This window comes from Lithobates pipiens, unplaced genomic scaffold (genome assembly GCF_037356315.1).
Source record: "Lithobates pipiens isolate NorthernLeopardFrog02 unplaced genomic scaffold, aLitPip1_a1.2 Scaffold_8, whole genome shotgun sequence".
Lineage (NCBI taxonomy): Eukaryota > Metazoa > Chordata > Amphibia > Anura > Ranidae > Lithobates > Lithobates pipiens.
The window spans coordinates 566,119,904-566,130,275 of NW_027507903.1; the positions used below are offsets into that span (position 1 = coordinate 566,119,904).

A 10,372-nucleotide genomic window follows, 5' to 3' on the forward strand; every position below is an offset into this window, starting at 1 on the left:
CGCGCGCGATCCCGCTGCTCCTGAATGACGTTCCTGAACGTCCTATCAGGAGCAGGCGGCTCCCACCCGGCCGTATATATACATTGGCCGGGTGGGAAGTGGTTAAAACTCAACTGAAGATAGCTGAAAATAACTGAAGCACTTTAAGCCTGTTTAAGGCTTTTATCCAAGGACACAGAGAGAGTTTGTAACATACCCCTGAGATCACCAGAGAGGGGTTCCTTCCATTTAGCTTCGTTTAGAGGCTGTACCGGCAAGGACTTCCACCCAAAAGAGGCTAGAACCTGGCTGGGGCGAAGCGGTAAGGGGGTGCTGATCCGTGCGTTCCCAACAGGTGAGGAAAAATAAGAGAATGCTGGGGCGGGGGCCGTATCGTCATCTTATAATTTTCTGTAAAGTTCTGGTAAAGAAAATCTGCTTATTTTCAAAAAACCTTGTACCTATTATAGTTACAATGCTCTCCTGATCGAGCCTTCTGAGACCAACTTCTCCGTATTCGCCAACCAGCTGGAGATGGCCATGCCAAACGCTGCCAGTGCCACTGCTGGTCTGCAAGCGCCTACTGCCGCTAGATAGGCCCTTTTCATATCCGTGTCGATCCTTCTATCCAGGACATCTCTGAATGTCACAGCGTCCTCAATTGGCAGTGTTACATGCCTGGCAAGTCGCATGAGAGATGCGTCTACAATAGGTGGAGAGACGAGAGAGCTCACTTTAGGCCCCTTCAGAGGATATAATTTGGTAAGCCTATTATTTAGGCTCGATTTTTTTTTTCTCAGGACCTTGCCACTCTTCCTTGATTAAATCATCCAATTCCTCAATGAATGGAAAAGCCTCTAAGTCCCTTTTGAGATTCGGGAAGTATTTCTTCAGTTTCGGTTGCACTTCCGGCGGTTCTTCCCAGCCAATCGCCTCTTTCACCAATTTAACAAATAGTTCTATTAAAGAAAAATCGAAACCCACAGACGCATCCAACCCCTCATTGTCAGACGGGGAATCCTGCTCTCTTGACGTACTGGGAGGAGCAGGTGAGGCACTTCGTGTTGACAACTCTATCTCCGGAGTAGGGATCTGTGCAGCTACAGGCTCTTTAGACTGTAGTTCTTTCTATTTAGTAGCCTCCTCAAAGCATCCACGGCAGGCCAGTTTATCGGGGAGAGCTGAAGCCCCACAAATCCAGCATGCGTTTCCAGAAAGTCGCACTGGGGATCGCTGTCTATGAACAGGAGATCTTCCATGGTAGGAACGGCTGTATCTAGAATAAGATCTGGAGTGAGTTTTCCTGCGACTCCCTCTGTGGCTTGAGCGACTTCTCCTGCAACTGGAGCAGCTCCGTCTGTGGCCGGAATGGCTACTCCTACGTGAAGTCTATCTGTACCTTGGTTCGGGTGAGTTTGCGCACCAGGTAGGGCTAACCATATAGGCAGCGTTAGGATTGCTCTCTTTTTTAAATCTTCACTACTTACCAAAGTCCTCCCCCCTTACCTATTAGGCTGACGGTGATCTGCTAGGGCAGTGGTCTCCATGGAAAGGAGAAAAGGGGCAAGCCTAACGAGATACACAGTACAAACAATTGGCATGGAAGAGAACAGAAAAGAGAGAAAACACAGCAGTAAAAGCAAAGATACATTGATACAGTAATGATTGGCCGCTTACCTCAGTATGGTGGATGAGGTAATCACATTCAAATTGCAAGAGGACCAAAGGCCAAAATTGTAAAGATAAGGGAACCCATAATTTAGGTAAGACTTTATAGCTAAATAAACATTGAAATAATGTGAGCATGGCTACAGATTGAGTTGAAATAGCAGTGACAAACAGATTTACCAAATATGCATGTGAGCAGTCAATGTTCAGTTTGAAGTAGATGGGGGTATAAACGCAGATCTTCCTGTGAAGAGAGAAGAAAATGTTCAGGTGCTCACAAACCAAATACACATAAAGATTGTAACATCAGAAGTGTCTTTTGTGTAAATTTCTAGTAAAAAAAATCTACTTATCTTCAAAAAACCCTATACCTATTATAGTTACAGTTAGCCACAGGCTGAGATATTGAAAAAAAATTGCTGAACATGGTGCACCTTTGCTCTCAGGATCTCCCATATGGTCTAGCGGTTAGGATTCCTGGTTTTCACCCAGGCGGCCCGGGTTCGACTCCCGGTATGGGAAGGACATACTTTTTTTTTTTTTTTTTTTTTCCTCTTAAATTAAATTGCATTAATTATACATTCATTATTTGAATAAATACGTTTTATTATTAAAATATATATGTTGTTGTTCTCAGTAAATAATTCTTTTTATTTGAGAAGTTATCTATAAGTCAAGAAAACGATCTGATAATTTATTTATAAGTATGTTTCTGAGAAAAAGCAAAAAAAATAAAAATATGTCCTTTTACATTACATTTGGGAATATATGATGTAAATGTAATTTCTTTAAACTAAGTAACATTGAATTGCTCACCAAGCAAGGAAAAAACTTGTGTGCCCCGTGTGAGGATCGAACTCACGACCTTCAGATTATGAGACTGACGCGCTACCTACTGCGCTAACGAGGCAGCTCTACTTTCTAGTTTGCTGTACACATCCACTACTATATAGATATATGCTGTATACATGCTCTCAGAAATACTTTATTCTGTGTGCTGTGATCCATTACCATTCCTCAAATGCTCCCTACATATTAATGCTCCCAAACCTTCTTCTGCTCCAGTAGATCTTATAATTTCTGTGCAATATATCACCCATTAGATTGTATACTTTAACCCTTTCAGCCTGCTTTCTGTGTTCTGTCTTTAACTCTTTCACCACCAGCAGAATATCCTTGTTTGCTAACCATGTCATCATGAAATCTTGTTCTGGTCTAACAAACTATGTGCCAGCTCTAATAATGTATAAAGTAATGGGAGACATTCTGGTACATGTACTAGGCCAAATACCCACCTCATTCTAACATCCTTGGCACTAGAAAATACAGACACAGTGCCCCAAGACACTGCCAGAGAATTGGCTGGGAGCTGAACAGCACCATCATGTCCACCTGGTGCCCCGCACACCCTGACCATCGTGTCCACCCCTGACTAGGGTTGCCACCTTTTCTTCAAGTCAAACCCGAACACTTTTGTGGCGCACACCAATTTTTTTTTTTTTTATAGTATAAACTATACATATATATATATTGCTACTAAATAACATTTCTAATCACATGAAGTTAATAACAAGAGTTCCCCTTTTTTACATCAGAGTCCACAGAGTTCCCCTTTTACATCAGAGTCCACAGAGTTCCCTTTTTATCCCCTTTTACATCAGAGTCCACAGAGTTCCCTTTTTACATCAGAGTCCACAGAGTTCCCTTTTTACATCAGAGTCCACAGAGTTCCCTTTTTACATCAGAGTCCACAGAGTTCCCCTTTTACATCAGAGTCCACAGAGTTCCCCTTTTACATCAGAGTCCACAGAGTTCCCCTTTTACATCAGAGTCCACAGAGTTCCCCTTTTACATCAGAGTCCACAGAGTTCCCTTTTTACATCAGAGTCCACAGAGTTCCCTTTTTACATCAGAGTCCACAGAGTTCCCTTTTTACATCAGAGTCCACAGAGTTCCCTTTTTACATCAGAGTCCACAGAGTTCCCCTTTTACATCAGAGTCCACAGAGTTCCCCTTTTACATCAGAGTCCACAGAGTTCCCCTTTTACATCAGAGTCCACAGAGTTCCCCTTTTACATCAGAGTCCACAGAGTTCCCCTTTTACATCTGAACTCACAGAGTTGCCTTTCACTGTAAGGGGGGACTCTGCAGATTCTAAAGAAAGGGAGAACTCTGTGGACTCTTACATAAAGGATGCTCTGGGAACTCTGATTTAAAGGGGAACACTGAGAACTCTGAAGTACAGAGAGGACTCTGACGTAAGGGTAAAGACTGTGGTCTGTGGTGTAAAGGGAAACTCTGATATAAGGGGTGCTCTGAGAACCCTGATTTGCCTTAGTGTACTCAATCAGAGGCAAGAGAGAGAATGGGGAGACTTCAGTCACAGATGGATGCATGGATGGTGAGCTCACTCACCCCTTGGCAGTCAGCACCTCTCATCCAGATGGATCTGAGGCTGCTGAACTTCAAATTTCAGGCCCCCACTTCCGTTTTCTGAGGCACAGTGCCGAGGATTGGAGTGTGGGCAGACAAAGAGGGGTGGGGTGGGGGGTAGGAGGAGCAAATGGCGCCCTCTCTCCTCTCCTGTCTGTATGTGTTTGGTGGGGTGGGCTTTGATAGTGCTGGCTTTGGGGAGAGTTAAAGAGTGAAACAGACACGCTCAGCTTAGACAACTGCAGGGAGACCATAGTCCAGTCTAAATAATGTGTCCGGGTTGCAGACAGTCTGAAACCTGGACAAATGCCTCCAAACCCAAACTGTCCGGGTGAATCCTGGACAGGTGGCAACCATAACCCTGACCATCGTGTCCACCCGCTGCCCCGCACACCCTGACAATCGTGTCCACCCGCTGCCCCGCACACCCTGACCCTCGTGTCCACCCGCTGCCCCTCACACCATGACCATCGTGTCCACCCGGCGCCCCGCACACCCTGATCATCGCGTCCACACGCACACCCTGACCATCGCGTCCACTCGCTGCCCCGCACACCCTGACCATCGCGTCCACCCGCTGCCCCGCACACCCTGACCATCGTGTCCACCCGCTGCCCCGCACACCCTGACCATCGCGTCCACCCGCTGCCCCGCACACCCTGACCATCGCGTCCACCCGGCGCCCCGGACACCCTGACCATCGCGTCCACCCGCTGCCCCACACACCCTGACCATCGCGTCCACCCGCTGCCCCACACACCCTGACCATCGTGTCCACCCGCTGCCCCGCACACCCTGACCATCGCGTCCACCCGCTGCCCCGCACACCCTGACCATCGCGTCCACCCGCTGCCCCGCACAACCTGACCATCGCATGGTAGCGGACAGGGTGTGTATAAAATGTATCCCTACTGCCTACAGAACACAACCCATTCACTCAGCAGTTGTAGGGCGGTGGTGCAGAATTTTAGGAGTTAAAACAGAGGCAACATAAAGTCCCCTCACTGCAAACCCTCTAAAGAGAAATTCAAAACAGGTTGTTTTTCAAACGCACATGGCAAGTCCTTAGTGCTTTCAAGTGAAACCTTTGTTTATGGGACCTGTCAATTATCACTTATGAAGTTCAATGTACAGTGTTTGATCATTTTAGTATATGTAATAAAACAGATCCCAGACCAACATTGCTTATAGTCATATAATAATAGCAAAACTGGCGTCCTGTTTCCCACCCAGCAAACTAGTGAGTTAGCTTGTATGTTGAAGTCACAGAAGCAGTGCAGGGCATAGAGAAGAATTGCTCACTTATATTCCCATAGTATACCATAAAACATAGTTATATTTGAGAAAAAAAATACACACGCCCGAACAGGGACTTGAACCCTGGACCCTCAGATTAAAAGTCTGATGCTCTACCGACTGAGCTATCCGGGCGCTCTGAGAGCAAAATAAAATAGAGTGATGAAATGGGAGAATAACACTACTTGTGAAAACTTTGTTTTCACTGCAAGATATTAGTTCCATGCAATGTATACACTGACAGAGATAACACCTGTACTTCTGATTGGTCATTATAAACAGTCACTTCATAGAGAGGGCTGCAAAAATCATTAGCATTAAAAACAAAAAAAACTACCATCTGCAGGATCTACATTTTATTACACTACTGCTATTTTATTTTCATTTAAACTTTTTTGTAGAGCTCTGTGCTAGGGAAATGATAAAGACAAAGTCTACCAAAACTTTACTTCATGGATACAATAGAGGGAAAAATGAAATATTTAACTGTTATATTACTCTGACCCCTTTTCTTATTTTATTTATTTGTACTTAATTTTAGTAGATTTTTTTTATTTAATTATTTTAAATGAAAAAATCATGTTAGACATAGTTAGACGGGAAAATGGTGCTTTAGAGATTCATGTATAAAACTTGCACTGCAGTTTTCAAAGACAAAAACATGCTCGCCCAACGTGGGGCTCGAACCCACGACCCTGAGATTAAGAGTCTCATGCTCTACCGACTGAGCTAGCCGGGCAGTTATGTAACATCCCCTCTAATCAGAAAAACTCTGTGAAGTATAACAGTTTCTTTGTACTCCTTTGTGCCCTGAAAGGAAAAGATAAGCATTTATAAATTAAAGCGGGAGTCCACCGGGACTCCGCGTTTTTTTTTTTTTTTTTTTTTTTAAAGCCAGCAGCTACAAATACTGCAGCTGCTGACTTTTAAATAGTGACACTTACCTGTCCAGCGCGCCCGCGATGTCGGCACCCGAAGCCGATCGCTCGCTCGTCTGTCAGGTCCTGCCGCCGCCATCTTGGGTATGGGAATCAGGAAATGGAGCCTTTCGGCTTCATTTCCCGGTTCCCTACTGCGCATGCGCGAGCCGCGCGGCGCAATCCGGACGGTCCCCGCTGCCTCTGGGAGCTGTGTGTTTCCCAGCAGGCAGCGGAGCACTTGCTGAAGGGGGCGGGCGCTTGCGGAAGGGGCGTAACGTACGCCCCTTTCCGCAGAGAGCTAGCCCGGAAGTGGGTGCAGTTACCTGGATTATCTGCACCCCCCTCCCCCCTGAAAGATGCCGTTTGTGGCGCCGGAGGGGGGGGGGATTCCAATGAGCGGAGGTCCATTTTAGGGTGGACCTCCGCTTTAAATAACTCCTTTGTGGCCTGCAAGGAAAAGATAGGCATTTATAAATTAAATAAGTAAAAGACAGCTGGTCTTTTATAAAACAGATTATAGATGGTCTTTAATATACTAAAGCATTGATGGGGTTTTTTTTATGAAAAAATAAATAAATAAATAACGTTAAACAGGGGCTGAAAAATTGGGCTGGTGGCACTGGTGCTGGTGCCACGACACTGCAACCTCTCCCATATACTCTATTTGTAGTGCAGGAATGAGCCCTGCTGCAAAGCATTGCATCAAAAATTGTAATTAAACGCCCCTGTTAACCACTTCCCGACCAGCGCACGACGATGTACGTCGTCAGAATGGCACGGGCAGGCATATTGGCGTACATGTACGTCCAATATTCGTTGCCGCCGTGCCATCGGGAGCGCGCCGCCGGCGGCGCGCTCCCGCGCTGGTCGGGACCTCCGTGAGTCCGGTCGCGGGACCCGCGGACTCGATCGCCGCGGGCATCCCCGCGATCGTCTCACGGAGCGGCGGAATGGAGGAAATGCTGTATAAACAACATTTTCTCATTCTGCCTAGCAACTAGTGACGCTGATCTCTGCTCCATGTGATTGGAGCAGAGATCAGTGTACACTAAATGACAGCCCAACCCCCCCCACAGTTAGTAACACACCCCTAGGAACACTTAACCCCTACACTGCCACCCACAGGTTAACCCTTTCACTGCCAGTGTCATTTACACAGGAATCACTGCATTTATATAGCAGTGATTACTGTATAAATGACAATGGTCCCAAAAATGTGTCAAAAATGTCCGATGGGTCCCCCACAATGTCGCAGTCACAATAAAAATCGCAGATCGCCGCCATTACTAGTAAAAAAAATAATAATAAAACATTATTAATAAAAATGCTATAAAACTATCCCTATTTTGTAAACGCTATAACTTTTGCGCAAACCAATCAATAATCGCTTATTGCGATTTTTTTTACCAAAAATATGTAGAAGAATACGTATCGGCCTAAACTGAGGGAAAAAAAACGTTTTTTTATATATTTTTGGGGGATATTTATTATTACAAAAAGTAAAAAATAATGCTTTTTTTCAAAATTATCGCTCTATTTTTGTTTATAGCGCAAAAAATAAAAACCGCAGGGGTGATCAAATACCACCAAAAGAAAGCTCTATTTGTGGGAAAAAAAGGGACGTTAATTTTGTTTGGGAGCCACGTCGCACGACCGCGCAATTGTCAGTTAAAGCGACGCAGTGCCAAATCGCAAAAAGTGGTCTGGTCTTTGACCAGCAAATTGGTCCGGTCTGAAAGTGGTTAAACAGGGGCTGAAAAATTGGGCTGGTGGCATCACCCAGAACCAAAAATGTTCTTCCAAGATATCAGCAGAGGATGAAGACAGTCAACATAACAAAACAGTCACTCAGCATCAGCATAGGCAGTCTTGAAGGGATGTGAGATTTTAAAAAAAACATATTCGGTCACATCAGTTTCAGGTGCTTGGTAGCTGGTGGTGATCCAAGACTGATTCATCTTTATGAAGGTCAGTCGATCAACCAAGTCGATGGACAGGCGCACCCTGTGATCGGTTACAAAGCTACCAAAAGCACTGAAGGTGCGTTCCGAAAAAAACGCTGGATGCAGGCCAGGCCAGTAGCTCAATTGCATACTGTGCAAGCTCTGGCCAGTGATCCATCCTCAAGACCCAGTAAGCCAGAGGATTTTCGGTGGGAAAGGTATCAAAGTCTGACCTCGTTGTCTTCTTGTGTGATGGGTGGGACAGCAGGAACAGTGTCTGGATAAAGGGGGCCTTGAGAGGCAAGGAAGTCCTCCTCTTGCTGCCTCTGTTCTGCCTCAAGTGCCCTGTCCATTATTCCACGCAGCTGCCCTGTGCCCTGTCCATTATTCCTCCACTCTCGTACCAGGCACCCACGTGGAGTCAGTGACCTCATCATCCCCTCCCTCTTCATCACTGGAGCAAACCTGGCAGTATGCTGCAGCTTGTGGACCATGACTGCGAGATTGCTGCACTAACTGAGTATCATCATCAGAGCCTATAAAACACTGGGCATCCTCCTGGAGCATGTACCCAACACTGTGCTCAAACAGTTCAGGAGACTCCTCAGGAGGACATGGTGGTTCTAGGGAAGGAGTGACTGATGATGAAATTGAGACGAGGGAAGAGGATGCGTTGGTAGCTGCTTTGCTAGTACCCTGAGCCTGGGTGAGAGAGGATGAGGAGGATGAAGAGGGCTTGGTCATCCACTCTACCAAGTATTCGGCATGATGCAGCTCAACAGGTCCAGCTGTCGAAAATAAGGACAAGCGTGTCCCATGGCCACGTGCCGATGACGATGCACCGCGTCCACGACCAGCACTGTTGTCTCTAGACACAGAGCCTGTTTGCCCTCTTTTATTGGCTTGTGACTGTCTGCCTCTCCTTGTTGGCCTTCCAGACATGGTAATGGCCTGCAGGGAGATGGGAAAACCAGCAATTGGGTAGTGTATATTGTGCTGGAGGCACACAACACCCACTAACTCCTGCAGATGCTTGTATGATAGAACACCAGCAATAAAGGGTAGATAGAGGTGTATACTGTGCTGGAGGCACACAACACCCACTAACTCCTGCAGATGGCTCTATTAGAGAACAGCAATAAAGGGTAGATACAGGTCTATACTGCTCTGGAGGCACACAACACCCACTAACTCCTGCAGATGTCTGTATTAGAGAACACCAGCAATAAAGGGTAGATACAGGTGTATATTGTGCTGTGCTGGAGGCACACAACACCCACTAACTCCTGCAGATGGCTCTATTTGAGAACAGCAATAAAGGGTAGATACAGGTGTATACTGCACTGGAGACACACAACACCCACTAACTTCTGCAGATAGCTGTATTAGAGAACACCAGCAATAAAGGGTAGATACAGGTGTATATTGTGCTGTGCTGGAGGCACACAACACCAACTAACTCCTGCAGATGGCTCAGTTAGAGAACAGCAATATAGGTAGATACAGGTGTATACTGCGCTGGAAGCACACAACACCCACTAACTCCTGCAGATGGCTCAATTAGAGAACAGCAATATAGGTAGATACAGGTGTATACTGTGCTGGAAGCACACAACACCCACTAACTCCTGCAGATGGCTCAATTATAGAACAGCAATATAGGTAGCTACAGGTGTATACTGCGCTGGAGGCACACAACACTCACTAACTCCTGCAGATGGCTCAATTAGAGAACAGCAATATAGGTAGATAAAGGTGTATACTGAGCTGGAAGCACACAACACCCACTAACTCCTGCAGATGGCTCAATTAGAGAACAGCAATATAGGTAGCTACAGGTGTATACTGCGCTGGAGGCACACAACACCAACTAACTCCTGCAGGTGGCTCAATTAGAGAACAGCAATATAGGTAGATACAGGTGTATACTGCGCTGGAAGCACAGAACGCCCACTAACTCCTGCAGATGGCTCAATTAGAGAACAGCAATATAGGTAGATACAGGTGTATACTACCCTGGAAGCACACAACACCAACTAACTCCTGCAGATGGCTCAATTAGAGAACAGCAATTTAGGTAGATACAGGTGTATACTGCACTGGAGGCACACAACACCAACTAACTCCTGCAGA

The 10,372-nt window shown here is 46.0% G+C and overlaps 2 non-coding genes across 2 annotated transcripts; both read right to left on the minus strand.

Moving 5' to 3' along the window:
• Positions 1-2,484: 2,484 nt before the first annotated feature.
• Positions 2,485-2,557, minus strand: TRNAM-CAU (transfer RNA methionine (anticodon CAU)). Its single transcript has one exon. It is a non-coding gene; the product is annotated as a tRNA-Met (tRNA).
• Positions 2,558-6,042: 3,485 nt separating this feature from the next.
• On the minus strand, positions 6,043-6,115 carry TRNAK-CUU (transfer RNA lysine (anticodon CUU)). Its single transcript has one exon. It is a non-coding gene; the product is annotated as a tRNA-Lys (tRNA).
• Positions 6,116-10,372: the final 4,257 nt, after the last annotated feature.